A 27,973-nucleotide genomic window follows, 5' to 3' on the forward strand; every position below is an offset into this window, starting at 1 on the left:
AAGAGAGTTCCAGAAAAACATCTATTTCCGCTTTATTGACTATGCCAAAGCCTTTGACTGTGTGGATCATAGTAAACTTCAGAAAATTCTGAAAGAGATGGGAATACCAGACCACCTGACTTGCCTCTTGAAATACCTGTATGGAGGTCAGGAAGCAACAGTTAGAAGTGGACATGGAACAACAGACTGGTTCCAAGGAGTACGTCAAGTCTGTATATTGTCACCCTGCTTATTTAACTTATATGCAGAGTACATCATGAGAAACGTTGACTGGAGGAAGCACAAGCTGGAATCAAAATTGCCAGGAGAAATATCAATAACCTCAGATATGCAGATGACACCACCCTTATGGCAGAAAGTGAAGAGGAACTAAAGAGCGTCTTGATGAAAGTGAAAGAGGAGAGTGAAAAAGTTGGCTTAAAGCTCACATTCAGAAAGCTAAGATCATGGCATCTGGTTCCATCACTTCATGGCAAATAGATGGGGAAACAGTAGCTGACTTTATTTTGGGGGGCTCCAAAATCACTGCAGATGGTGATTGCAGCCATGAAATTAAAAGACACTTACTCCTTGAAAGGAAAGTTATGACCAACCTAGACAGCATATTAAAAAGCAAAGACATTACGTTGTCAACAAAGGTCTGTCTAGTTAAGGCTATGGCTTTTCCAGTAGTCATGTATGGATGTGAGAGTTGTACTATAAAGAAAGCTAAGCACAGAAGAATTGATGCATTTGAACTGTGGTGTTGGAGAAGACTCTTGAGAGTCCCTTGGACTGTAAGGAGATCCAACCAGTCCATCCTAAAGGAGATCAGTCCTGGGTGTTCATTGGAAGGACTGATGTTGAAGCTGAAACTCCAATATTTTGGCCACCTGATACGAAGAGCTGACTCATTTGAAAAGACCCTGATGGTGGAAAAGATTGAAAGCAGGAGAAGGGGACAACGGAGAATGAGATGGTTAGATGGCATCACCAACTCAATGGACATGAGTTTGGGTAAGCTCCAGGAGTTGGTGATGGACAGAGAGGCCTGGCGTGCTGTGGTTCATGGAGTCGCAGAGAGTCGGACACGACTGAGCAACTGAACTGAACTGAAAGGGTTTGGGGTGGAGGAGGAAATGACAACCCACTCCAGTATTTTTGCCTAGAGAATCCCATAGACAGAGCAGCCTGGTGGACTACAGTCCATGGGGTCTCAAAGAGTCGGCGGACATGACTGAGCAACTAAACAACAACAACAACTGTGTTTTATAATATTAAAAACAGGGTATCAGTATCACATCTCAAGCTTAGAAGGTGACAGTGTGGGGAACTGTTGTGGTCATCTCAAGCAAGTAAGTACTGCATGAAGGTGTTATACTTCCAAAGATTAAGAACCATTCCGCCTACCAAACAAAATACATTCTGAAGGTTGCTTGTTTTGTAATCCTGGATCTGGACTTTTTGGGGAGTCTTAAATTTATAAAAGAATGAAATTATAAAATATTAAGCAGTGTGGCTTTATTTTGAAGTAATCTGTTACTTTAAAATTAAAAGAGAAGCATTCAGATCAAATCAGATCAGTCGCTCAGTTGTGTCCGACTCTTTGCGACCCCATGAATCACAGCATGCCAGGCCTCCCTGTCCATCACCCACTCCCGGAGTTCACCCAGACTCACGTCCATTGAGTCAGTGATGCCATCCAGCCATCTCATCTTCTGTCGTCCCCTTCTCCTCCTGCCCCCAATCCCTCCCAGCATCAGAGTCTTTTCCAATGAGTCAACTCTTCGCATGAGGTGGCCAAAGTACTGGAGTTTCAGCTTTAGCATCATTCCTTCCAAAGAAATCCCAGGGCTGATCTCCTTCAGAATGGACTGGTTGGATCTCCTTGCAGTCCAAGGGACTCTCAACAGTCTTCTCCAACACCACAGTTCAAAAGCATCAATTCTTCAGCGCTCAGCCTTCTTCACAGTCCCAACTCTCACATCCATACATGACCACAGGAAAAACCATAGCCTTGACTAGACGGACCTTTGTTGGCAAAGTAATGTCTCTGCTTTTGAATATGCTATCTAGGTTGGTCATAACCTTCCTTCCAAGGAGTAAGCGTCTTTTAATTTCATGGCTGCAGTCACCATCTGTAGTGATTTTGGAGCCCAGAAAAATAAAGTCTGACACTGTTTCCACTGTTTGCCCATCTATTTCCCATGAAGTGATGGGACCGGATGCCATGATCTTAGTTTTCTGAATGTTGAGCTTTAAGCCAACTTTTTCACTCTCCACTTTCACTTTCATCAAGAGGCTTTTGAGTTCCTCTTCACTTTCTGCCATAAGGGTGGTGTCATCTGCATATCTGAGGTTATTGATATTTCTCCCGGCAATCTTGATTCCAGTTTGTGTTTCTTCCAGTCCAGCGTTTCTCATGATGTACTCTGCATATAAGTTAAATAAACAGGGTGACAATATACAGCCTTGACGAATTCCTTTGCCTATTTGGAACCAGTCTGTTGTTCCATGTCCACTTCTAACTGTTGCTTCCTGACCTGCATACAAAGTTCTCAAGAGGAAGATCAGGTGGTCTGGTATTCCCATCTCTTTCAGAATTTTCCATAGTTTATTGTGATCCACACAGTCAAAGGCTTTGGCATAGTCAATAAAGCAGAAATAGATGTTTTTCTGGAACTCTCTTGCTTTTTCCATGATCCAGCGGATGTTGGAAATTTGATCTCTGGTTCCTCTGCCTTTTCTAAAACCAGCTTGAACATCAGGAAGTTCACAGTTCACATGAATCAATAAAACAAGATACAATGAAATCTAGTTATTATAAATTCCATCTGTATTTAAAATATTCTAAAATAAGTTATTGGTAGCTGTTTTTTCTTAGCAGGATGAGTAGAATTTTCTTGATTATACGTATAGTTTTATTTTTAATACTTCTTATTTTTTAAATGGCCCATAATGTTATGAACAGGATTTGTATGGCCAGCTTCTGTTCTTTCACAAAACTTGAGATAAAAATTATTTTAACTGTAACCTAAAAGTAGTCCTTAAAAAATGGGAAATGTTAACTTAAAAGCAGCATATAGTCATTCAGTTTGCTGCATGACACTGATCCCAGGGAAACTTGACAAGCTTTCTTTTGTCCTAATGTAGAGAAGTACAGGTCAAAGTTCTGGAATATTTCTGATTTACTTTAGTGAATTTTACCTACTTTAGTATGTGTATAACTTATATAAAGCAAAAAAAGAATTTAATTATAGTGAGCAATATAACTTTGTTCATATTATCTGATATTTGCTAAAAGAAAAATATGAATGAATTAAATCAACAAAAATAAAGAGTATGGGGTCTCCTTTTGGGATGATGGAGCATTCTTTTGGGGGTGATGGAGCATTCTTTTGGGGTGATGGAGCATTGTGAAATTGAGTGCAGTGGCAGTTGCATATGTACCTGGTGATGTACTAAAAGCCATTGCCTTGTATAGTTTATATGGCTGAATTGTGCGGTACATGGATTGTATCTTAATAAAGTTATTAAAAAACAAACAAACCGGAGTCTAGGCCAGCGTTCTTGTACTTCTCTACCCCAGAAGACAGAAGGGCAAAGAGCAGGTTCACAGGAACAGGGGGGCAAAGCACAGGGCCTCCCAGCTCTGCAGCCGGAGGTCACAGCTCTCAGAGCTTGTCACCGTGGCCGACCGTGAAAACTGGCAGCCTCAGGTCTCAGCTGAGCTGCAAAACTGCCTTGAAGCCTCGCTCCCCACCCTGCCCCCAACTTGCACCCCCCACACTTGCTGAGTGCCTGCAGAGTGCATTAGGTGCAGGGGACACCGGCCTGACTTTCGAGGAACCCACAGCCCAGCCGGGTACCCTCAGATGTCACGTGCTGGATGTCGGGGATGGGCAGTCAAACCAAGCTCCAGGGATCACTTGCGTTCCAGGAGGCGATCTGGTGCACTGGGTGGGCGGCTGGGGAGGGGAAGTCCCTCTGGATACACGCTGGGTCCGGGCTGAAGGAGTTCAATCCCTGAAACCGCCCTATCCGCCACCCCAGGGCACTGACTGTGAACCACCAGCTAACAAACCAGGGTTCTAGGGCCATTTCTGGGGCTAGTTCCTCCTCTAGGGCCCAGGCCCGGAGGGCTCAGTGCCCAGCATCCTTGCTGGCCAGTCCTTGAAAGGCAGTTCCTCCTGCCAGGGCTCAACACCTCCTCTCGCCCAGACCCAGGCCTCCTGGGCTGACTCTGATCTGCCCGCTTGCAGCAGGGGCGAATGTGTGCTCAAGAGATGACAAATTATTTTAATATATCCTGAAATCCAACTTAATTAGGAAGCAAAGTCCCTGAGGGAGAAAAATACAATGGGTCTGGAGTCAGAGACGAATGGGTTTTGGATTATGACTATTTCTGAGGTGACTGTGGTTTTAGGATGACTAATTCCACCATGGTCCCCAGGTAATTGGGGCGGTAGCTCACCGAATACTTTCACACAGACAATTGGCACAACACAAAGGCATTTTCCTCCACTGCTCAATTCAATAACTGAGTTAGAGGGATTTCCCTGCTGGTCAGGGGCTAAGAATCCAGCTTGCCCCTAGAGAAAACTGTCCTCATGTCCACCTGCCATCGATGGATGACAACCTGTAGTGTGCTGGTACGCAGAACAATCGGAAAAAACCTCCATGACACACAACACAGATGAAGCTCCAAAAAGTTTCCTTTCAAGTAACAAGACAGCAACGAGAAAGTAAGCAGATCACCAACTGCTAGGAAAAGAATAAAACGAAGTGATCCGATGAAGACTGCCGGGCAGCTCAATGGTCAGGAATCCGCCAGCCAGTGCAGGAGACGCAGGTTCAATCCCGGGATGTGGAAGATCTCCTGGAGAAGGAAATGGCAACCCACTCCAGTATTGCTACCTGGGAAATCCCATGGACAAAGGAGCCTGACAAGCTACAGTTCATGGGGTCACAAACAGTTGGACATGACTGAGCAACTGAGCACGCCGCGGTGGGTTGGGGTCGGGGCAGTAACTCTTGCTTGGATGCTCAGAGTCAGGGACACATGTGAAGAGGAAGGGATAGCCTATGATGAGGGCTCTCGGCAGAAGGGGCAGCAAATGCAAAGGCCCTGGGGCAGAGCATGCTTGGCATCGTCAAGGGGCAGCAAGAAAGTGAGTGTGGCCAAAGCATGGCCAACAGGCAGAAGTGGGGAGCAGCGGGGAGGTGGGGGGAGCAGGGGCTCAGAGGACAGGGCAAGGAGTTTACTTTTTTATTTTAAGCACAATTGTTGTAGAACTCTGACAACCAGAGAGTGCTACAAAAATACTGGGTACTGGGGAAAGGATGGTAAGAGTCCCTGGAACTGAAGGCAGCAAAAAGGGGGGACCTCCTTGGGTCCTCCCCAGTGGTAGGGGCGGGGGTAGAGGTGGCAGGTCACTTCTGAAGGCAATGCTTTTCCTTCCGACATAAAATCCAAGCTTGTTCACTCCTGATTCTCCGTGGGCAGGAACAAAAATAAAATGGCTCATTGCCCACTAATGAATTCTTGGAACCTCTGGAGCTCAGGCCACGGATCCACTCCCCCCGACCAGCTCCTGATGCCAAAGGGACCAGGGGCCATAAAATCTCTGCCTGGAGTTCTTCCCGGCGGCGTCTGAGGCGCCTCCTGTTCCGGAGGGAGGAAGAGAAAGCAAAGCTTTGCCAACAGAGAACAATGAGGTGGCCATGGGGGAAACACCGGCTGGTCCAGGGAGGCGGGGAGCGGGGAGGAATCCAAAGCCTGTGCAGCCATTTCTATGTGGGGCACGTTCTGCCCACAGACAGGCCCACCGTCGTGGTCAGTCTTAGCCGGGGCGGGGGGAGGGGTGGTGGGGGAGCCCTTACGGCACCTGCCACCCCTGGACAGCAGGTACTAGAGCACCCGAAGTGGAGGCTGGAGACCAGGCACCCTCTTCTCATGGAAATGGTCCCAAGAGTGTCGGATTTGGACTCTGACATGTCACCATGTGGCCCTGGGCAAGCGGCCCATCCTTCGGGGCTGCTCCCATCCCGTGAATTCCCAGGGGGGCTGCAGGAACCACAGGAGGTAACAAATTCACACGGAAGCTCCTTAAACTCCTAGCGTTTAAGGCTCCACCTCAGGGTCACTGGGTACACTCACGCTCTGCCCCCATCTCAGGATCATCGGCCACCAACAGACAGGCTCAGAGAGGTTAAGCCACTTTCCCAAGGTCACACAGCCAGACAGTGAGTGCTATGCCAGCGGAGCCGACCAGCCCTGCAGGCCACAGGACCTGCCAGAGACTAAACCCTGCCCTCCGGGAGCAATAAAGGAGCAAGGAGAGTGGCACTAATTATTTAAGTGTAATTAAGCAAGACGTGCAAAGCAGGGCAGAGGGTGGGCCCTGGGGTGGGGTCTTTGTAGAGGCAGGAAGGGTGGGCTGAGGGGCTCCCGGCCAGGCTCCCCGCAGAGCAGTCTCCTCAGGCTAGGCTCCAGATACTCACCCCTCACCTCTCTGAAGCCCTGGTGGTCCCAAGGCCCCAGCACTTTCCATTTGAGGATCCGGGTAATCAGGCCCCCGTCCAGGTGCCCTTGGAGCCTCAATCCCACCAAGTGCGGCAGGCTGAGGACATGGAAAAATTCAGAGACTTTCCCATGTGGCCTCTCCTCCTTCCTGGGGCCCCTGGGGGCCCATGAGGCTGCCTGGAAGCCGCCTGCTGGGGCTCCTGGCCCTTCTAGACTGAGCTCTGGGAGGGCCGCATTCTGCTCCCACGTCTCCCATGCACGGGGCCTGGAGGCACGCCGACTCTCAGTCAGTGTCTAATGAGTGAATCAGCAAGCAGGCGGCTCAGAGGGAGCGGAGATTCTAGATGAGGCTACAGCGAATGACACAGCCAGACCACGGAGGACCTTGAACGCTGGGGCCAGGTGGCTTGTGGCAATAGGGAGCCGCAGAGGGCTCTTGGGCAAGGGACTAGGAGGAAGATGGTTGTGGCAGCCTGGGCAGAAAGAGTAGCAGAACTGAAGCTGGAGTCAGGAAGGTCAATGAGGCAGTGGGGAGGGGTAACATGGGTACTGGCACGCGAGAAAATCGGGGATTTTTAAGGGTGATTGCAATCGTGTGTAGCTTTCAGCTGGTCACACACAGAAACTGGAAACCACCCCCTCCCCCAGACAGAACTTGACTGCATCGTTGGTATTAACACCTTAGTTGCCGGTCCACCCTGAAACCACCACCAGGCCAGCTGGTACCCAGGCTGTGCTTCCTGAAGCAGGTGGCCAGGAGGAAAAGTATAACTTCCCCACAAAGAAAGGAAAGCACCAGAGAAGATCTGGGCGTCCCTGAAACGCAGCCTGCAAAGCAGCCTGCAAATGGGTGCCATGGAGGATTAAGGCAAGTCCTCCCGCGAAGCTTCTTATTCTGCAGCCAACAGAGCGCGCGCAGCTGAGCCGCCGTATGCGTGATGAAGGGATAAGTCATCTGAAAACACAAATAAATTATTCATTCCTCCACAAACGAGCAGCTTCTGGGTTGCTGCGGCAGCCGAAAGGCTCTGCGAATCCTATTAGCGACACGGCTCAGCCAGGCGACGCAGAGTCCCGCCACCACCCCGGTGTAGACAGCTCTTGCTGGGAGCTGCCCACACGGCTCTCCGTTCTGCGTCCATGACTGAAACCAGCCCAGTGTCTCATGGGGAGATCACAGCCCCGCCGGCCCGGCCCGGGAGGCCCGGGGCTCCTGGCAGAGCATCCACACCAGAGGACTCGGTGGCAAAGAGATGCCTCCCACCTACAGTCTCCCAAGACCTCCCCTCCAGGGCCCACCTCCCACCCATCAGGACACAAGCCTGGAGCTGGGCCACTCACTCAAATGCAGATGCCTAGGCCCTGCCCCCAGACACCCTCTGGGGTTCAGCCCAGGGCACTGCATTTCTGACACCTTGGAGCTGAGGAAGTGCTGGAGTCCCTGAGTGCCCCCCTCTGATCGACCACAGCAGCTCGGAGGCCTCAAAGACCCGAGCAGCCGGGGTCAGGTCCGTGGCCTCTGGGGGCCCCAAGTGCTCAAGGTGGGGGGCTCCCGGAAGGACGATAAGAAAGAACATTTGCAGAGCGACTGTCACGCACGGGTGCTGGGCAGAGGCCACTCGCAGCTGGGGCTCTGCCCGCCTCTCGTCCCCGTGTTTGTAGCTTTCATCCCAGCCTTGGCTCAGTTCACAGCTGAGAAGTCTGAGGATTCTGACTGCCAAGGCCGGACCCGGAACCGCTATTTCCTCGGTCCCCACGGTCCCTTCCTCAGGGAAGCTTCCCACTACCCCTGGCTCAGTCTAAACACACTCTGTTGGGACTGCTGCTTGGTGTCTTAGCACGGGGCAGGGGCTGGGGAGGGGACGGGGTCCCACAGAAGTGTGGGGGTGAAGCAGTGACCGCGTGAGAGGGGCCACTGAGGCCCCCGTCACTAGGCCAGCTGAAAGCTGCCTCTTGTAGACTGGTCCCATGTGATGTGAGCCGGTCGGGTCTGTCCCTCTGTCCCTGTCCTTACACCCTGGGTCTTCTGCAAGAATGATGCCTCTGGGCCTTCCCTGGTGGTCTGGTGATTAAGATGCCACACTCCCAAAGCAGGGGGCCTGGGTTCGAGTCCTGGTCAGGGAACTGGGTCCCGCACGCCGAAGACCCAGTGCAGTCAAATAAATACATATCTTTAAAAAAAATGACACTGCTCACCTCTCTCCTTGCGGGGGAGATAGGGCTTATCTGACCGGGCTGGAGAAATGACATTCTAACCTAGTCCTTCCTCACACTCTGCCCCAACGGCAGAGGTCAGCAGTGGCTTAGCCATCTGCCTACAACTGCAAAACCAATACAATATTATAAAGTAATTAGCCTCCAATTTAAATAAATAAATTTATATTAGAAAAAAAAAGAGTGAGGCCAAGAATTCCATGGACTGTATAGTCCATGGGGTCGCAAAGAGCTGGACACAATGGAACGCCTTTCACTTTCACTTTTTCAAGCAGCAGGACACTAATTCTGGCCGTAGAGTAAGCTTGCAAAGCCAGAACTACCAGGAAAAATGGTGTGTGAGTGTGTGTGTATGTGTTTGTGTCTGGAGACATTCCTGGTCATTATAACTGGGGGTCGAGGGGGGGTCATCTACTGGCACCTGAGAGGTAAAGGCAAGGATGCTCCTAAACACCCCACAGCACAGGTCACCCCACAACAAGCAGTCATGCAGTCCAAGCTGTCCACCAGGACAAGACCCTGATGTAAACGCAGTCCCCTGCGGCTTGTCACTGGGGTCCATTTCTCCACTGGTTTCAGCACCTAGGGACCAGAAGAGTGCAGAGCTCATGGAACCACGCTCTCACCCCCAAATGCCAGGTGGAAGGTCCTGCAGGGCACAGAGCCACCCTGCCCGCACTGCTATGAAAGAAAGTGAAGTCACTCAGTCGTGTGTGACTCTTTGCAACCCCATGGACTGTAGCCCACCAGGCTCCTCCGTCCATAGGATTTTCTAAGCAAGAATACTGGAGCGGGCTGCCATTTTCTTCTCCAGGGGATCTTCCCAACCCAGGGATCGAACTCAGGTCTCCTGCATGGCAAACAGATGCTTTACCGTCCGAGCCACCAGGGAAGCCCCCACTGTTGTAGGGTCTCACATAAGGAAGCCCCCCTCCCCAGGCTCCTCTGAGACCTGGAGGGGCTACAAGAAGCACTTGGGTCCCAGGCCTGCTGTGGGCAGGGTGGACTAGGCGGATGGGCAATCTCTGCCGCTGGCCTGCCGTGGAGACCACATCCACGCTTTACATTCACCCCACTCGGGGGCAGTGGGCAAGGATTCAGGAAGCCCCATGAGGGCTGCCTCTGTCCCGGTGACCCAGGCCAACCAAAACACCAGTGGTTCCCACACCTGACCCTTCCCGTGGGAAAGGGTGGTCTCGGAGATGAAATGGAAGTCTCATCTGTGCATCCTTTCATTCATTCAAAACACATTTAACCAAACACCTGCTATGTGCCAGGCACTGTCCCAGGTGTCACGATGCAACAGGGAACATGTATGATTCTTGCTTTCAAGGAGTTCACTCAGGTGCATCAGATTATGAGGCAAGTGACACGTGCCAGGAGGATAGTGAGTGCAGGATTCGAGGGGACCGTGATGAGACTTTCAGTCCTATCTAAAGATCCAGGAAGGCTTCTTGGAGGAGGTGACATCTAAATGGAGACTGAAGGATGAATAAGAGCCAGCCAGGGACAGAGGAAATGCAGGGGGATGGGGACTAGGGAGCAGCTTTTCCAAGGACTTCTAAGACACTCCCTCACCCAGGCAGGAGCAACTGACATCACAGGTCAGTAGGCAGCTGAGGTCAGCACCTGCAGCTCCCAAGTGAAAGGCAGCCTAAGAGGAGCATGGCAGGGAGGCCTTTGCCGGGGGCCCACAGGCTTGTGTCCAGCAGGGCTGGCCCGGGGGGAGAAAGCCAGTCGTCTTAAAGACACAAACAGCAAACACACACCCATGCCCGCCCGGCCCACAGCAGCACCGCTGCAAACTCTCTGGCCCCCTGAGAAGTCTGGCCAACCTCTGGCAGCCTGCCCACCACCCCCTCGCCATCCCCAGGGCACAGAAGCCTTGTGTCCCCAGACCACTCCAGCCTCATGCACTTGCTGTCTGAGAGCTGGACTTCTGAAAATTGTCAATTTACTGTGGTTAAAAGACAATGCAACCCACAGGTGCACAGCTGGCTCGGCCGACACCTCTTCAGGGATGAGGCATTTGTGCAGCAATGACAATTCCTGTCTGGACCTGCAGGTGGTCCCGGTGCAGGGAGCCACCTGCCCTTACAAGAGGGCCCCCTGGTCCCTGGGGAGCTCTGCCCAGAAGACCCCCAGCCAGGCCTGCTGCGGATGCCAGCTCGGGGGCTGCTGCGCTGCCTGAGGGGACCGACCAGGAGGAGCCAGGATTGCGTGTGCACAGAAGCCTCCCACATCTTTCCATTTTTTTCCTCAAACCTGAACATTCATGAATGAATGAATCTGTGCTCAACCGAATTGCAAAGCTTACCTTTTACCCTGTTAAATTCATCTTACATTCCCCTCCTCCTTTCAACCTACCAGAGCTTCTGGAATTTGACAGCGCTCCAGTTTTGTACCCTCGGCCAATCTGATATGCATACTACATCATGTAAAGCGGTGGGCAGACTCGGTCGGCAAGCACCATCCCGTCACTCAAGGCCTCTGGGGGTAGGTCATCTGACTGACGGTGAGGCCATCTAACCACCAATATTCTGCTCCTGTCCCCAGAGGCCCAGCTGTGCCCGGCTTGAACGGCTGGGCCCACAGCTGTCCTCCGAGAGCCTAGCCCATCAAAAAGCCGGGGTGTGTGCCCTCATGTACGGCCACCCTCATACCTGTCTCCCAGCACCATCAACACCTCCCCCCTCAAATTAACTCCCAGACTTCCCTGGCGGCCCAGAGGTTAAGACTCCATGCTTCTAATACAGGGGACACGGGTTCAATCCTTGGTTGGGGAACTAAGATCCCACACGCCGCACAGCCAAAAAATAAACATAAATAAGAATAATATCAAATCTTTAAAAAAAATTAACTACCACAAGTAACACCTCTATCATCTGCACAATTTTTCTGAGAAACACAGTGAAGGACATTTTACAAACAGAAAGAGGGAGGCAGGGTTCCAGGAAGGCGGTAGTGACGTCAAGACCCATCTCTGGAATCATTTGCTCAGGTGGACAATTGCAGGCCTGTGCACCGGAGACACGAATGTACATCTGGCGGATGAAAGCAGAGAGACCCAGGAAGCTGGGGCTGGGGGCTGGGGGGCAGCTCACAGGGTCACATCCAGTCCCAACACCCACCCTGCTCTGATGTCCCCAGGAGAGATCAGGGACCAAGGGCCTCCTTCCATGGAACGAGAAGGCTGGGAAGAACCATTGCCAAGTTCAAAACCCTGTGATTTTGCATTAAAAGTTTACAGGCACTTTTTAATGACATAGATAAATGGGCTGAAATGATACTAAATGGAAAAGGAGGGACTTGACATGGACATTACATGACATCAATGACTACATACCGCAACGTCTCTTCACCTCTCTGTAAATAAATACTGACCAGAAGACACAGCCCCAAGTGTTAGCTGTGATGATCTCTGAACCGTAGGCCTGCGTTGCTTTCTGCTTTTGTTCATTTTTCGCCCTTTTCACGATGAGTCTTTCACATGTGTAATCAGAGCAAAGACACTTTGAAGGACACGCTTCTCCACAACAGATACCCAGAGGACAGCAGGCTCCCCCAGGGCCCGCGTCCTGGACCACACGGCAGGCACCTTCTTTGTGGGGAGGGGGGTGCAGACAAGATGTAAAACTGACAGCTGCAACCACATCTCTGTGGTCCCCTCGGGTCTTGGAAGTGTTAACTCCTCACGCAAATGAGCCCCACGCTCCCCTTTGAGGTAGCCCTTTCCCAAACTTCCAAACACTGAGAATATCCCTTCCTCCATTCTGCAGCTGCTGAGTCCCGGCGCTGGAATATGCCAGCGAATCCAGACAGCTGAACGCTGCCTCAAGATGCTGCTTTGGCCCAAATCCAAACCAGTTACTCCACAGGGCCAGCGTCATCCTGTCCCCCAAAAACCCGGCCCACAGGAGGGCACAGGCCTGGAAATGACCACCTTGCTCAATGAAGGCCTTCAGTCCAAAGGGAAGAGGCCAACCCAGCCCCACACCTTCTGCTCGGGCAGCTCACCCTCCTCTGCACCCACTCCAATGCCCTCTCCCTTGGTGCCTTCCACGCCCCCTCGGCCGCTTGTGCTCCCAGAAATGACTCTCAATGTTCCTGTGCATTCATGTGTTTACTTTCCACCCTGGGCTAACAGTTCTTCAGAACAGAACTTCCTAAGAACCACTTTTGTGTCTTGGCACCAAACCCAGCACCTGGGTGGAGTGGAAGAGGGGAGAGAGGCAGGCAGGTCTGGGTCATGAGCTTTGGTGAATAACCTTGGCCCTGGGCACTTCCCTGGGAGCTGCTTGTCTGCTAGGGAGACCCTCAACATGCAGGAGGGAGGGATGATGTGGGCAGAGAGGAAGGGAAGCTTCCAGAAGGGAGGGCCTACAGAGGGTTGGGGCTTGGAGACCGACCAGGAGGAGTGGAGGGAGCCATGCCCAGGTGGGAGGGGTCCTGTGTGGCCGGGCACTCGGGTGCCAGCCAGGTAGCTGCAGTGGGCAAGGCCACTTTACTAGAGTCCACAGACTGGGACGCAAACTTCACACCAGCAGCAGTGCGGCATCTAAAGCGATGGAGAAGCAGAATAAACCCAGAGGGTCCAGCACGTCTGGACACACGCGGCACCGGCCTTCAGTCGTGGTTCAGCCCAGCCCCGTCCCATTCGGCCGTTTAGGGCGGATGTCACCCCCGCTGTCCGGCTTCCCCCGCACCGCTTGGTGTCACCTTCTAGAAGAAGCAAGCATGGAACAGCAGGGCATTGGTTTAACAAACAGTTGGGCTCCCAGAGGAATGAAACAGTAACAAAGCCTGCAAAGTCAGGCCACAAAGGATGATTTTAATAAATAGACTCACATTTTTCAATAAACTATTATGCTGCTTTACAACACAGTATATAAAAGATATAGCCTCATTATGGTAAACTTTCATGAAATAAGCACTGTGCGGCAGTCATGAAAGTAGAACTCTCAGTGCGATCTGGGGGCTGCCCTGCTCGATGACAAGGGTTTATGTTCTCACTCGCTCAGATTTCCAAGGCTGCCCCAAATTGCTCCCTGTCCGCCATGCCTGGCAGCTCCACTCCCCCGGGGGTCTGGTACTGGCTGGACCTGAACCACCCTCCTGGACAGCGGTCCCCACACTTTGCTCATATATCACCTTCTTGGGTTTTTTTAAATTAATTTAGTTTTAAATCGAAGGATAATTGCTTTACAGAACACATATCACCTTCTTAATGAGGTCTGCCATCACCGACTTGCCTAAAATTATAAGACCTCCCAGCAACTTGCTTCCTTTCCCCACCACCCTGCTCAAAGCCTTCCTGGGGCACCTAGCACCTGACAGGTGGTACAGTTTATTCACTCATCACATTTATTTTAGGTCCCCCCAAGAAATGTGCACCGCCTGAGACGAGAGGTTTGTCATTTTACTTTTCAGGTGGGTCCTCAGAGCCTAGAACAATGCCCAGCACAAAGCAGGCACTCAATAAATGCCTGTTGAATGATGAACTAATGTGTATAACTCTTGTAGCAAGGAAACAAACCTGGAATATTCAAATGTCATTTTTGTCTTCATCTGCTGCTGCTAGACCTGGCTATTTTCATATGCTTTGTTGGCATTAAAAATGGGGTCTTTTTTTTTTTTAAGTCAATCTCTTTAAGGTATAATTCACATACTATAAAATTCACTCATTTTAAGTATATGTTTCAATGGGTTTTGACAAAGGTATATGGTTGTGTAACCACTGACATAACACTTTCAGCACAAGAATGGGATCTTTCAAAATTATATGTTAATAAGTGGTCATGGCTAATATGAATACGTATCAGCTTTCCAACAACTCTCCTGATTATTTCACTAATTGATAGTTTTTCAATTGATTTCCTTGTATTTTACCAAACACAAAAGAAGGGCAGAAAGGCAGCAGCATGTGCTTAGCGCACCGTGTGCACAAGGGCTTGTTGTAGACACTTTTTTGGGTTTCACTTTCTCCTCCAATTCTCAGAGGGAGGGACTGTCCCTGCCGTACATGGGGCAGCTAACTCATCCAAGGTCACCTGGCTGCAAAGAGGACGATCAGGGGCTTGAATCCATGTCAGTTCCGACTTCAGAATTCACATTCATCCCAACAAATAATGATACAGTTAACATAAGTACCAGCAGTGATGATGACGTAGTTGTGATTTGTGTTCTTCCTCTGTGGCTTGTCTGACCGCTTTGTCTTGAGTCTCTTAAGTGATATGAAATAGGGGTGGGGGCCATGTCCATTTTTCTGCCACTGTGCTTCACCCAGACTGCTGTTACATACGGCTCGGGGCCTGAGAAAAGCCCCCAGCCCACTCCCACCACCACCCCAGCCCCAGGGTGAGTAGCAGGGTGTCCAGGAAGGACAGGTTCCTTGTCAATACAGTGCTGCTAGGTGAACTGTATAGAGAACAAAACATCGCTAATGAAACACACACACACACACAGGTTTTCTAACAGTAGTTGAGGAATTATCCCACATATGAAATCATGTCTATAGGATTTTGGATCTGTCCGGGGCATCCCAGGGTAGCATGTACACCAAAGTGTTGCCTCTGCACTGGGAGTATAGGTAGGAATTCTCTCCCCTCCCCACACTGCCTTGTTTTTGTACAATTGTCTCATTTTTCTTCTCAAAAGACAGCTGACTAGGGAAGAGACCCCCAGACCCGCTCTGGGTTCAGGTCCCCCTGCAAAGACCACCCTTCTGGATTCTTCCGTTACACAGACGTCAGCCTACCACCCCTCCCCATCCCATCCGTCCAGGCAGTACTTCAAGGCATCTCTTCCATGTGGCCAGTAGGCCAATGAAGTCCCATCCCTTGGGCATCCTCCCCAGAGCAGAAGAGACAGACCATTGACCAATCACAGGCAAACAGATGAGGTGATTGCAGACTGGTCCTCACCAGGGAGGACGGCAGGGTTAGGACACCATCTCAACGCTGCTGCTGGTGACATGGAGATGGGGGTGGGGGGGGGTGGGGTTCTGTCCGCCTCCTCTCTGTCCCACCTTAGCTCCCAGGCCCTTCCAAGAGGCCACTGTAGAACCTACAGTCAAAAGCACTCTCTCCCTTTGTATCCAAGAGCTCTTCTCCAGACTCCCTCCTGCCTCACTTGGAACCTTGTCACGTGTTTATCTTTAAACTCAATGTACCTGTGTCTGTCTGCCTGCACGACCCTGGGAGCCAGGCCTTGCCTGCACCCAGCTCTGGCCAGGCAGGCACAGGGTACTGGCTGGCTCCAAACCAGGCCTCCCATCTGGAGGGTCAGCCCCTAGAGGGCAGGACAGGGCCCCATCTCTGCATCCTATGCACCATAAACAGTGTAGAGAAACAGCCCCCCAGGGCACTCTGTAAAGACCACCAGTGGTCTTTACAAGACCACTGCCAAGACCACTTTACAAGAACTGCCAAGTGAAGGGCAACAGGCAACTCTGGAAGGCAGGCGTTGACCCTGAAATGAAAACAAACAAGGGGAGAAGGGAACACAGAGGAGAGAGGCCCGTGCAGGGAGGCCACCATCAGTGACTTTTTTTTCTGCCCTGTATTCTGCCAACTTAGGTTGTTACATAACTCTTCTAATTAAAATAAGTGTGTTATGTGGTCCTGTCCCCGGGCGCTGGCGTTCTGCCCCAGTGACCCGGAGGTCGTGGCCCAGCGGCTCAGGGGAAGATCTAGGACACCCAGAAGGAAGGAAGGGGAGGCACAGGACTATAGGGACATGGTGGGGGGCGGGTAGCGAACCCAGCTAGGTCACCCTGAGCTTGGGGACAGCCAGTCAGGGGAGCGGGGACGGGAGGACTCATCCAGCCGGATTTTCCTAGAGGCCCCTGGGGGAAAACACAGACTAAAATGCATCAGAAAGTCCTGCCTGCCTCCTCTCTGTCCCAGCTCGGCTCCCAGGCCCTTCCAAGAGGCCGGTGCAGACCTACAGGCCAAAGAGCGCTCTCCTTTCCAGCCAACACGCCCCCTCCAGCCCCCAGTCCTGCATCACCCGGACCCTTATCACGGGTTCATCTTTGAACAAGATACACCCATGCCTGCTCTGATGCACGGCCCTGGGAGCCAGGCTTCGCCTGCAGGACCCAGGGGAGGCAGGATGGGGGGCCTGGATTAAGAATCCCCAGGGCCCTCTGGTTAGGAATGGGAACATCTAAACCTTCAGGGCGGGGGCGCTGCTGGGGCAGGCCAGGGCTCTCAGCTTCCCACGGGCCTGCAACTGCCAAGGGCCGGGCGGAGGAGCGTCTGCTCCCCAAGGCTGGTGCGGGGGTGAGGGGGGCTCTCAGTGAGAAGGGGGCCTCAGGTCCAAGGGGTCAGCTCTGGACCCCAGCAGGAAGGAGCCACCCCAGGGCCACGGAGCCTGCACCCAGAAACTGAGCCATGGTGTGTGACTCGGCCTAGGCCTGGGACCCAGGGCACTGAAGATGGGGACCTCTCCAAAGCCCCCCGGCCCTGGAATCAAGGGGCCTTTTGTCCCCGACTAAGGGCTCTGAAACATTAAAACTCACCCACTCAGGGGCTTTTGTGTCTGCTACCATCTGTCCTGGGACCTGCTCTGCCACCCAATCTCCGGTTTCTAGGAACATTCCTGTCACTTGTCACTTTAGATCACTTTAAATTTTAATTTTTCTATTATCAAGTCAGATGATAACAATGCTACATCGAGGCCTCTGCCCATCTCATGTCTTATTCACGGAGAAGCAGCAGTGTCTTGAATGTGCTGGGGGGTGGTGGGGCTGGATCTGTTCCTCCCAGGACAAAGCCCGCTGCTCCAGGCCTCAGTTTCCTGCCTGCCTCCCATTCCAGTTGGCCCACCCGCCTCTCCCAGCCCGCAGGCTGCTCTCCGGCCTCAGTGGCCTGGCCTTGGCTGGAGCTCTCAGTCTCCAGGGTCACAGCTGTTCAAGACTGTCCCACCTGCGGGGCAAGGCCAGCGTGGGGACAATGAGTCTGGAGTGGGGGGCCCTGCAGTGCCGATCTGCTAACTCGGAGAGGCACTGAAACATCAGGGGCAGGGAGAGGGTCTGGGGGCTTCCAGAAGCCATGGTGGGGGCTGACCATCTCCCCCGGGACCAGCTTCAGCTTATGGGCCAGGGAGTGTGGGCCCCCGCTGCCCCAGTGGCAGTGCCCACGACACCGTGTCACATATATGCCTCCCTGCTCACCTCCCAACCCACCTGGGCTCTCGGGCATCAGGCCTCACCCATCGTGTGCACCTCCCCCCCCCATGGAGCGCAGCGTCTGGAACACAGTAGGGGCTTAATAATTGATTGAGGGCAGGGAACGGGCGCTCAACACACTTAGGCGGAACCAAACCGTGCCCCGAAGAAGCGCCCCTCCACCCTCACCTGAGCCACACAACCTGCAGAGCCACGCGGCTCGCACCCCGGAAACGCAGCACATTAGATCTTCAGCCCCAGTTGAAGAACGATCAGAAACAGAGATGGAGCCAAGGGGCGAGCAGAGCCAGCTGGTGAAATGAGACTGGGGTCTGTTCACCAGACACCGACAGTTAAGTCACGGGGCTCTTGGGCTTTTTAGGTAAGAGAGCGCAGGCCCTCGAGGTACATTTCTGCATCTGCAGGCTCCTCGGGCAGAGGAAATAAGGATGGGAAGCAGCCTGTTAAGGAGCAGAGAACGGTCCAAGTGCAGTGAACCCAGTCACAGCCTGCCACCCACTGCGGCTTCCTGATCGGGACCGGGGCCAAACCCGGCCTGGCGCCACGGGGCCGCCGATGCGAGGGACCCCACTCAGCTTCGAGGCGATCCAAGCCACCCAGAGGCCAGTACCTTCTCTTCCTGCCCGCAGCCCACAAACCCGCAGACTGTCTCAGAGAGACAGTCTGGTTCTGCATACAGGGGCCTTGAACTTCCACAGCTGGGGACAAACACAGAACAGCCAAAAAATCCTAACCCCAACATCCCCTGTGAGCACACATGCACACACACACACCACACACACATACCAGGTTCCGTGCATGCAGCCGCGGACACGATGGACACTCACAGGTGCTGCGGCTCTGTCCTCCACTGCACGCCCCAGCGCCACTGGGATGGCTGGGAACCAGGCTGGACGTGAACTAAGCAGAGGCGTTGGGATGGGGAAGCAGGGACTATCAAGGGGAGAGGGGGACTCGGGAGAGAAAGAAGAAAAGGGTTCCTACGTTCATTCCGCTCCCTCCACTGGGGCCCCCTCCAAGGACAAGCTTGAGCTGCCCTGGGCAGGCTGCCAAACACAATACCTGAGTCCCCAGCAGCCCCGGGGGCCCAGCCCGGTCGGCTCTCTACGATAAGTGGACTAGGTAGGTATGTGCCTGCACGTCGAGATAAGGGCTGTCGGTGGAAGGAGAAAGTTGGTTTTTCCAGAATGTTTAGAAGTACATTTCAAGGAGTGGAAAGGTTTCAAGGACACACTGGGAGTGGCCCAGCGAGGCCAGCACCTTTCGCTTTTTTCAAAATCCCAAGTTGAACCTCTTAAAGCATAATTAATTCCGGTCTAGTTGAAGTCATGCTTCCTTTGAGCTCTCATGCAGCTTTCTCTGGTGGATCCAAACAGCATATACTATTTGATTAAGGAGGAATCAAGGGACTTTCCTGGGGGGCCCAGGGGTTAAGACTCCGTGTTCCCAATGCAGGGGGCATAGGTTTGATCCCGGTCAGGGAACTAAGATCTCACATGCCACATGGCACAGGCAGAAATAAATAAATAAATAAATAACATACAGAAACAACAAAAGAGAGAATCAAACAGGTGACAACGTTGACTGGCTCAACTGCCACCTCCTCCTTGGGTCCCTCCCACGGCACTGCTTGTCATAGGAGCTGTTTCAGGACCACTGTGAGGACACCTCTCACTGGCCAGAAAGCCCCTGGGGCAGGAGAGGGTTCCGCAGTGGTTGAACCTACTCTTCATCAGAAGGAACTGAACCAGAGGCAACCAGGAGGTCCACGGCCCCTGCTCATTAAAGCGACCACAAACAAGACCTGTGTTATCATCCTGCCTCCTGCCCTGTGCCAGCCCCCTTCTCACTTCTTGGAGCTTGGCTACACTCCCACAGGTCCGTGTCTGGCACAGGGCCCAGGCCTCACATGGAAGACAAAAGCAGGTTCCCAGCCCTGGGAAGCCCCTGGTGGCTCATATGGTAAAGAATCTGCCTGCCAAGGCAGAAGACCTGGGTTCGATCCCTGGGTCAGGAACATCCCCTGGAGATGGGCATGGCAACCCACTCCAGTATTCTTGCCTGGAGAATCCCATGGACAGAGGAGTCTGGCAGGCTACAGACCATGGGGTCACAAAGAACTGGACATGACTGAGTGACTAAACAACAAGCCCTGGGCCTGGATCCCATGGAGCCTGACCCTACGCCTAAAACCACCCAAGCAAGAGGGTCCAGCTACATCCTCAGGCTGAGAACACGGAGAGAAGGGCCCCAGAAGAGCAGAGGGGAAGGAGGGCAGGAGCCGGTATTGAGCTGTCCTTCCTGGCTCAGAACCTCTCTTCTTAAGTTCATTAGGAAAACTCACTTTTTCCTGGACACCGGGGTCTACACCTGCTCCCTGTCTCGCTGCTGGGAGGGGTTCCCCGCGTCTCAGCGGACACCTCTGGGCTCACGCCCTGGATGGGGGCCGGGTCAGGGCTCAGCTCAGCTCCACACAGAACCCAAACAGGCGCCCAGGGCACGTGTCTACACTCACCCAGCCCCTGGACTCGCAGCCAGAAGGCAGGAAAGCAGATGTCCTTGCAGAGCCAAGAAGGGCGCCCTGCGACCTCGACAGGTTCACTGACACCACGAGGCTGGGAAACCCCAGAGGGAATTTCCTAGGAGGCAGAGGAAGCAGCAGTCGGCCACGGGGGCTGCTAGGGCCATGGGACATGTGAGCCCCAAAGAAACAACCTGGAAGAGGCGAGATGGAGCCCAGAGGTCAGGCCTGGAGGGTCCTGCTGCAGCTTCAGGCATGGGGTCGCCCCTGCTCCCCGGTCCCTCATGCGGGAGGAACAGACCCCTGCCTTGGCCACCGCCCTGGAGCAGCACCTTCAGCCGGTCTGGGTGCTGGGTCAGCTCTGCCACACAGGGCAGGCTGGGCCGTCGGGCACCAGGGGCATGCAGGGCAGGCCCAGGTCCTGCCTGGAGGCAGCCTAGGGCTTCTCCCCAACCCTGAGAAAAGGCCACCAGCAGCCACCGCCTTGGAAGACGCACTCCGGGGACAATCCAGGGCTTGCGGCATTCCTCTGCTGTCTCTCCCCATGAGGGAGGGATGCTGGCGAAGAAAACGGAGCCAGTTGTGGCAATGACTTCCAACAGATATAATCAAATTATCTATTCCTGGATTCTGCAAGTACTGAAATGTCGTAATTCAATTCCTGAAATGTCATTTGGAGCTGCTGGCGCGGGTGGCAGGGAAGCTCAGTGAACACACATCATTCAAACCCAAACACACACCTGGGACCCGGAGCCCCATGCTGTCCCTGGGGGCAGTGGGGGAAGGTGGCAGTGACCCAGAGGAAATACTGCGTAGACCATGGGAGGTGTGCCAGGGAGCAGCGAGGACATGACACATGGAGCTCGGGGACTGAGCGCCTGCAGCATCATGAGGCGTCGAAAGGATCTGGAGAAAGGTCCCCAGCAGTCACCAAAGCTCCACTGACCACAGGATTAAATGCCAGTCTGGGGGACAAAGAGGAGAGGGACCTGCCCTGTGCTCGGGACCTCCAGTCCAGCGACCATGGGTGCACACCTGTGGGCATGCACACACTAACACACATGCGCACACGTGCACTCGTGAAGTCCCGGGACAGGCACTAAGAACCATGTGACTCTCGAGGACGAGGGCAGTGCAGGTGTCCAGGGCAGACCCACCCCCAGCACGAGGCTCACTGCAATTCCAAGGATCTATGGGGGGCTCTAGTCAGGGGGCCGTGCAAGGGGACAAGAGCTTTTCTGGTACTTTGACAAAAGTTCAGGGGCTCCTACAGCTCTAACCTCCTTGACCTAAGGTCAAATCACTGGTGCCAAGGGCCAAGGGCTCCCTGCACCCACTGCTGGAGGCTCAGAGATGCACAGGCAGAGTGTCCATGCTGAGGAGTAGAAACCAAGACAGTATACAGTCCAGGGGAGTGCAGGGCTGCGGGAGTCTAGAGGCAGGCAGGGCAGGGACCAGCGGCCACAGAGGTAAGGCTGGAGCCACTGAGGTGGGAGGCTGAGGCTATGGACGGGCCGTGGAAGAAGGAGGCTTCAGATCAGGTGGGCCAAGTGCCGTCAGCTGGGGATGGCCAGACACATGTGCTCTTGGAAAACCAGAGCTGTAGGTGAGTTTTGAGATTTTGCTATTTGCAGGAGCCCAGCAAGGAGTGCTTCTGGTGCACAAAGCACCCCTCGGGGTCCACATTCCGGTCTGGTGGGCGCTCAGGGCGGGCCCACAGGACACGGGTGGTGGGGACTTGCCTCCAGCAGGAGAGGTGCGGCCTCGGGACGATGAAAGCAGAAGACCCGGGTTAGGTCCAGATCGGCTTCTCGGGGTTCCCCTCGTGCCCTGTCTTCTCAGAGCCTGGGCGAAACTTGAGGGCCTGGGGCAGATATATGGTGAGGCCACCCACTCAGCTGGTAAAGAATCCGCTTGCAATGAAGGAGACCTGGATTCAATCCCTGGGTTGGGAAGATGCCCAGCGGAAGGGAACAGCTACCCACTCCAGTATTCTGGCCTGGAGAATTCCATGGACTGTATAGTCCCTGGGGTCAAATAGAGTCGGACACGACTGAGCGGCTTTCACTTCACTTACTGTCCAAGAGCATCACCAGGGAGGAGCAAAAGCAGGATCAGAGGACCTGAGTTCTAGTTCCAAAGACCTCAGTTTCTTGGCGGAGCGTGCGTGTGTGTGCGTGTGTGTGTGTGTGTGTGTGTGTGTGTGTGTGTGTATAGGGGAGGGGGACACAAATCCCTCCCACCCAGCTCCCTGGGGTGAGTCATTTTCAGGCTGGTGTCAGAGGGGCCAGGATGCATGTGCCTGGTGACACCTAGGTGACCTCACCTAGATGCAGGAGCATGCAGTTCAGGAAAGGGCCTTCCTGAATTCAAGGTCCCAGCTACTAAAGGATACACAGTGGGAATACAGAGTGGTGGCGGGGGGTGGGTGGGCAGGACCCTCATCTCCTATAAGCAGGTGCTGCCCCTGCCGTGGGAGGGCTGCAGGCACAGAGGAGGGGCCTCGGTCCCCCCAAGAAAGGGGGAAAGGCATGAAAGGAGGGGGAGGGACACTTGGGCAAGGAGGCAGTCAGGGGAAGGGAAGGGAAGTGCCATGGAAACCAGTAGGGGAGAGTGTCCTCTCAACAGCTGTCAGGTTCAGGTGGTCCTGGGGGCTCCTCCGCATGCCACCAGGCCCTCCGTCAGCCCCTCCCAGTCTGCGGCTGCTCCGGAGGGCAGAGGATATAATGGACAACACTCGGGAATCAGGAGCTCCGAGGTAAGGGCAAGAGTGTGGGTGCACTCCGACACCACATCCCCAGGCAAGAAGCCAGCTCTGAGTGCCCCCCAAGAACCCCAAGTTCTGGGAGCCCAGGTACCCGACAGAGGGCCAGAGAGCACCATCTCCAGGAGTCCCTATAGGCTCTTCCGTAAGCTGCAGCTTCGAGGCCCTAAATGCAGTCGCTTCCCCAGTCCCAAAGGCCACCTCCTCCAGGAGGCTGCTCATGGCCAGACGCCTTCCCAGTGGGCACATCCCACCACCCAGCGCCTGCACCCCTCTGCACCCCAAATCACCCTGCCCTGATCGCCAGTGAGCAGGCCCACTGAAGGCCGCCACGCCCCAGGCACTGAACGCTTTCTACACCTTAGGCGATCCTGACCTCAAAGGCAGGCATGGTGTCTCCACCTTACACACTAAATCCCAAGGCACAGAGACAGGAAACGGCTGACCCAAGGGCACAGCCACAGGGCAGGCTCGAGATCTGAACCTCCATCCTGGCTCCAGGCCAGGGGCGCTCACACCTTGGCTGACCTTGGGAGCTGGTTCCAGGCCTCGCCCTGGGGATTCTAATCGGCAGGTCTGGGAGGTCCCAGGAGTCTCACTTACCCAGCCAGCTCCCCTGGTGGTTCTGAGGGGAGCGGGTCACCTCTTCCAGAAACACAGAGACGCCTCAGCATCTCTCATAGAACCAAAATGCTGCAGGAAAAGTTTACGGGAGAGAGCGCACGTGGACACGGCCAAGTCTGGGAGGTACAGAATGGAGATGATGGCAGTGGGGGGACCTCCACCCACCCACGCTGGTGGGCACACTGCTCCCTTCACACGGCCAAGCCCACTGAATCAGAAATGCTCTTCCTCCTGGCCACGGTGTCACGCTGACCTCAGAAGAACAGCTACACTGCTCTTTACTGCATTTGTCTTAAAAAAAAAAAAAAAGAGAGAGAGAATCCCACTTATCTTCAAGCCCATTTCGAAAAAAAAACCCAAAAAACTCAGCATGAACTAGAGAGAATGGTTCCGCAAGGCTGTGTGTCTTTGGGAAAATCACTTACCCTCTCTGGGCTGGAGAGTCCCAGCTACACAGTCCCCTAAGATCCCTCTCGACTCAGGAATCACCCAACCTCATCCTTTCTAATATAGGCCAGTGTGAAAGTAAAGTAAAAGTCGCTTCAGTCATGTCTGACTCTTTGCAACCCCATGGACTATAACAGTCCATGGAATTCTCCAGGGCAGAATACTGGAGTGGGTAGCCTTTCCCTTCTCCAGGGGATCTTCCCCAACCCAGGGATCGAACCCAGGTCTCCCGCATTACAGGCGGATTCTTTACCAGCTGAGCCACAAAGGAAGCAATACAGGCCAGGGCTCTGCCAAAAGCCACCATTCAAAGCAGCCCCTTAAAGGAGCACTTCTAGCTGATAGAGGACAAGGGTAGGCAGTGCTCCCCACCCCCTTCAGCGTGGGGGCCGGGGCAGGTGCCATACAGGTGCCCCCCAAAACAAGCGGGCATTTTGCACAGCCTTGGGGCCTGCCTCCCTCTCTCTGCAGCGGCAGAAATGGGATCCCTTGTCTGCAGATAAGCACAGGGACTGCTACGTTCCCCCGTCTGGCTGCCAACTGGCTGCAGCCCACAATAGCACATTGTGAAGGCCCGGGCCTCCTTCCATCCCCAGGATCACCTTTCTTTCCCGAAGGAATGAAGGCTCATCTAAACAAGGGACGAGCAAAAACGGTCCTGCCCCATTCTCACCACTCTCCCCAGATGTCTCTCCATAGAAATAAACCCCCAAGAACACCAGCCTGAATCTCTCAGGGGAGCAGGACCCCCCCCCCCAGAGGTATTCGAGGCTCTGCTTGCTGCTATACTAGCCTCCCACAGGTGCTGTCCCCACCTGACGGTCCAGGCGCCGCCCACACACCTGCTTGGGGCTCTTCCCTTAGCCCGAGGCTGCCACCCTCCCCCAAAGCCACCAGTCTGCCTAGCAGCTCTGCCTGCTATTGCCTTCTGGTGCCTGAGCCCCACTCTCCCCTTTGATACTGCCTACAGCAAGTGCTCAATCAAGACTGGCTGGATTGAGAAACCCAAACTCAAGCACAGCACAGTCAAATCGAACCAGCAAGGAGGTTCTGCTTAGCCGTGTATCGGCTATATGACCTCAGATGCATCACTTCACATCTCTGAGTCTCAGTTTCCTCCTTGTGAAAGAGAGGTGAGAACCCCAGTTTCTGGGGATATTGTGTGAATCAAATTAGCTGATGTATATGAAAGCACTCTTTCAAGCAAGCTTTCAAGAGCCATGGAAATGTTATTAACGTGATTATCGAAAGACACAGTCACCATAAGAGAGCCCTGCTGCTGCTGCTGCTAAGTCGCTTCAGTCGTGTCCGACTCTGTGCGACCCCAGAGACGGCAGCCCACTAGGCTCTGCCGTCCCTGGGATTCTCCAGGCAAGAACACTGGAGTGGGTTGCCATTTCCTTCTCCAATGCATGAAAGTGAAAAGTGAAAGTGAAGTTGCTCAGTCCTGTCCGACTCTTCACGACCCCATGGACTGCAGCCCACCAGGCTTCTCCGTCCATGGGATTCTCCAAGGAAGAGTACTGGAGTGGGGTGCCATCGCCTTCTCCATAAGAGAGCCCAACCTTCAGATATAACAGAGCAACATCTACAACCTAAGAAAGGCTGTGAGCAGAATGTTAATAAGCATTACACAGACAGCTTAGGGAACAAAGTAACTGACAAATTGACCATCTCAAGTCCCAAATGGGACTGGCTTCACAACAACAATAAGGAGAGAGCTGGACTTGGCCAAGATCCTTTGCTGGGAGTTCTCCCTTCCAATCATTTGAAAGCAATTAAGGTAACTGATGTTGAAGCTGAAGCTCCAATACTTTGGCCACCTGATGCAAAAAGCTGACTCACTGCAAAAGACCCTGATGCTGGGAAAAGATTGAGGGCAGGTAGAAAAGGGAGCGACAGAGGATGAGATGGTTGGATGGCATCACCAACCCAATGGACATAAATCTGAGCAAACCCCAGGAGGTGGTGAAGGACAGGCAAGCCTGGTGTGCTACAGTCCAGGGAGTAGCAAAGCGTCGGACGTGACTTAGCCACTGAATAATAACAATGAAAGATAACTGAATCAAATTTCAGAGAAAGCAAGATGTGAGTTCTTTTGCACACATTCCTCACTAGATGATGGCAAGAAAATGAAACCAGCTTGTTCTTTCTTTCATCCTCCACCCACTCCTGACCAATCCCCCATCACCTGGGAGACTATGACCATCTAATGCCCTGGGGTGGCCATATACACCAGGGTTTCCAGGGTAGTCACACCCATCCTGATCTAATATTTATAGGCACAGAGACCCCCAGCCAACAGGCCAGGTGATGAGCTCCGTGAGAGCAGGGCTCGTGTCTGAACATCTCACTCCCACAGGGTCCCAGCTACTCACAGATGCATGGCACATGCCTGAGGAAGCTTCTGAGAGACAGCTGCTGACTAAGTGACGAAAAGTGTGATGAAAGGAAGAGAGAGGAGGAGGAGGACCAGAGGGAAGTGGAGAGAGAGAGAGGGGTGAGACCCCCAGCAAACCACCCTGGACCATGCGCAGGGCTCAGTCCCATGCTCAGAAGATGGCTGGTTTCCCATCACAGGGGATTCGTTCTCCCAAGAGAAGTTTGATGAGGTCTGGTTTTATTGTCTTTGCTTTCCACTTTTCAGTATTTCATAAAAGGCTGTCAGATAGGCTCCAAAAGCTCAGCCCACCCTTCCTGGAGGTGGTGGTGGGGGGATGTCCACGGAACGTCTCAGCTTCTTGAACAAGGCTTCACGTGCCTGGATCCACACCCCCTCCCTGCCCCTAGTGAGCGCTCCCCTCACAGCCCCTTCCAGGAATGCCTCCCAGACACCCCGAATCTTGAGGGAGTCAGGCCTCCCCCTTTAGCCTCCATCAGGGTGCTCCTGGGGTCTGACCACCCTTGAGAGACTGGGAGCCTTTGCTAGTGACCAACACCCTTGAAACGAGATCCAGGGGAATGTCAGCTGAAGAATGAATGACGAAGAACAAGTGAGTGAAAGTTCAGTCCTCGTGCTAAACCGAGGGTGATGATGTGCAAGGAGGCGGAGAGCAAAGGCAGGGTCTTTCAAGACGGGGAAGAAAGAGGAACCAAACCTCTGCTGGAAAGGGTTTTCCATGTGTATTACTGCAACCCTAAATATGGAAACAGAATCACCCACCACTGCTGGGATTGCTGGACTCGGCCAGGGGGCACCTTGCTCAGGGTGGAGAGGAGCTGGCCTGACATTAGGGCCACAATGTCACTAAAGCCAGGGTCCCGGGCAGAAAGGAAGTGGGTGTTGTGGATGGTCTGGGTTTGGAGGGTGAGGTCACACACCACCCGGCAGGCCTGGAAGGCCGGCATGTTCACAGTTCAGAGATGTGGCTTCCTGGCCTCTGAGGCCCAGGTCTCTAACTGGGAGGCTCCTTCTGCAGAGAGATGGGCCCCAGTCACCGGGGCTCAGGGCAGAGGGTGGGAGAGGGACTCTCCGTGCCGACTCTCTGAGCTCAGCCAGGAGGACGGGGCAGGATTGGGGATGGCTGGGACACAAAGTCGCCTCGTCTCAGCTTCTTAACTGCTGGTCTTCAAATCTCTCTCCTGCAGGGACTACAAAGGAAAACAGATGAGGGAGAAACCAGGTAAAAGGCAGGCCTTCGGATGCAAAAGCACCCGGCCAGGGGCGGCCAGATCACCTACCAGGCTCAACTCCATCTGGAGGAA

The 27,973-nt window shown here is 53.6% G+C and overlaps 1 protein-coding gene across 5 annotated transcripts in view; it reads right to left on the reverse strand.

Moving 5' to 3' along the window:
• HPCAL1 (hippocalcin like 1) overlaps positions 1-27,973 on the reverse strand; it is a 117,954-nt gene that overhangs the window by 37,420 nt on the left and 52,561 nt on the right. The window contains exon 1 of one of the 5 annotated variants that reach the window (XM_006073774.4): positions 18,740-18,874. The exons of 3 other annotated variants lie outside the window; for them this stretch is intronic. The gene's annotated coding sequence lies outside the window, so the exon portion shown is untranslated. Of the gene's footprint in view, positions 1-18,739; positions 18,875-26,223; positions 27,860-27,973 lie in introns of those variants that run through there. One more of the 5 variants, XR_006543583.1, reaches the window with a different exon arrangement.

The sequence above is a fragment of the Bubalus bubalis genome, chromosome 12, assembly GCF_019923935.1.
Source record: "Bubalus bubalis isolate 160015118507 breed Murrah chromosome 12, NDDB_SH_1, whole genome shotgun sequence".
NCBI lineage: Eukaryota > Metazoa > Chordata > Mammalia > Artiodactyla > Bovidae > Bubalus > Bubalus bubalis.